Source organism: Primulina huaijiensis, chromosome 1, assembly GCF_012295235.1.
Source record: "Primulina huaijiensis isolate GDHJ02 chromosome 1, ASM1229523v2, whole genome shotgun sequence".
Classification (NCBI taxonomy): domain Eukaryota; kingdom Viridiplantae; phylum Streptophyta; class Magnoliopsida; order Lamiales; family Gesneriaceae; genus Primulina; species Primulina huaijiensis.
In genome coordinates this window covers 6182234-6184479 of record NC_133306.1, presented here as the reverse complement: position 1 = coordinate 6184479, position 2246 = coordinate 6182234, and the positions used below count along the sequence as shown (strand labels likewise).

Genomic DNA, 2246 nt, shown 5'->3' with positions numbered 1-2246 from the left:
ATTTTTGGAATCACTCTCATTCTGATGTAAGATCGGTTCATTCATGTTCCATTCCCCTACAAATCTGTCAGGAGTCGTTCATTGTCCGTGCAAACTCACAGAACCGATTATCACTCCCCGCCCTCATCGACCTCGAGTGTTACATTAAGTACACTCGGAACCTAAGATTAATTTGCTTTTCTAAATTAATATCGATATCAATAATTAATAGCTAGTTTCAGAATATTTTCCACTTAATAATTCGTACCCACATTGTGGGGACCCGGACGCTAATCATCTTCTTCATCATCATTGGGATAAATGGATCAATTAATTAATCTGGGTCTAAATTTTTTTTTTAAATTGCGGAACGTAATGTAATTCAATCTAACATACATATCAGTATAAAAGTACAAGTCTCGTACAACAAACATCAAACTCAAACTAAGGTTCAACAACTAAATTTCAAGTGCTGAATCCTATCTACAACAACGTCAAAGTCCGTAGTCTCCACTCTAATCACAATCTCTCATCATCTCCTCGACCCTGATCCTGTCCCACCTGTTGCCATGTACACATACAAACAAGACAACAGCCGGATAACTCCGGTGAGAATAAAATCCCAGTATAAGCAATGTATACATACGATGCATAAAATCATATACAAAAGCATAAACCACGTATTCAGAACATGAATCATAATTTATGATACATTAGTGAATACAGATAAAACTCTTTAACTCGTCATCTCCGACTCGACTCATCTCTAATCTAGGGATCCCGGTTCCTGGATATTAACACATATATCGAATCTCAGCGATAGGAGTCGATCAACCCCTAAGCAATATCGATATAAGTCAATAATCCAGTGTCTTGGCATATCCGCCACAGACTTGGCATATCCGCCAAAGCTATCCTATGACAATGTGCAATGGGCCAATGACCACTCTATCACTGTCTGGCCCTTCTGTCAATGACGCTCGCTCAATAGCTATCGGCTATTCCATACTTTCTATAAATCAATAGATTAATCATATCAATGTCAAACAATTGCAATAAAATAAAGTATGTGGTTTTAGGGAAACTAGAGTCCAATCTGACTCAAGTTAATCTCCCGGTTAACATCGACTTATACCTTTTGTTCGTAGTCTCGGTCTGAAGAATTGGAAATTTTGAATTCAAGACTGTCTCTGTCAATCTGAAATGACATATCGAGAATAGTAATATCAACATTCCATTCCCAATTCAATACTAAATCCGATTAATCTGAATCTGATTCAAAATTAACAGCATAACGGCACAATCCCAATATCCCTGTCAATACAATATCAACATATATCAATTACAAATCATAACCAATATCCGATACAATCCAGAATCAGTCAATAATCCAAATCTGTTCAATTTCCAATTAATATAATCAGAAAATCATAACAATTCCATAATCAATATGTTCTTCGATCTGACTTCGATTCTACGATGTCTAACATATCCAGAACACCATATAATAATCAAATAATAATTCCTCCAATATCATAATTTCAAATGATAACAGAACTCAATAAAACTTACGTCCTGTAGTAGCTGTCCACGAGAGGAGTACAGTACTGTGTCCGGATTCAAATTCTGATATACGGATCTGTCACAATCGAATTTTAAATAAATTCAAAGCTTGAGGTTTGCTCTGGAATTCTAGCCTCGATTTCTCGTGAAGAATGAAGGAGACTTTCAATTTTATATATGCATGGTGAGGACAAGTGTCCCACTCAATCCAAGTAATTGCACTTTAGTCCCTGAAACCTTCAATATTTGTGATTTGGTCCTCACAACTCTTTTTAATTCCATTTCAATCCTAATTAATTACAAAAACTGTGGAATCTAATTCATCATTCTAAAATTCATAAATTAAACAATCTCGGATTAAAATGATAAAATCTCGGGCCTTACAATTCTCCCCCTCTGAGACATGATTTCGTCCTCGAAATCGTAGGCAATCAAAGCATATCAGATAAGAAGATATAACAGAAGCTAAAATAAAATACTCACATCAGTGAAATAACTATGGGAATTCCTGTCTCATATCTGATTCAGTCTCCCAAGTAGCTTCTTCAATGCCGTGACGAGTCCACTGCACTTTCACCAGTGGGATAGTCTTTGTTTTGAGTTTCTTTTCTTTACGATCAATAATCTGTATCGGCTTTTCAACGTAACTCAGAGATTCATCAATCTTGGCCTCGTCTCGCTGAATAATATGAGAATCATCGGGG

At 36.2% G+C, this 2246-nt stretch overlaps 1 long non-coding RNA gene across 1 annotated transcript; it reads right to left on the bottom strand.

Moving 5' to 3' along the window:
• Positions 1-344: 344 nt before the first annotated feature.
• On the bottom strand, positions 345-1970 carry LOC140987630 (uncharacterized). The gene is made up of 3 exons (XR_012177200.1): positions 1552-1970; positions 1115-1293; positions 345-540 (listed from the first exon to the last, which is right to left on the bottom strand). It is a non-coding gene; the product is annotated as an uncharacterized lncRNA (long non-coding RNA).
• Positions 1971-2246: the final 276 nt, after the last annotated feature.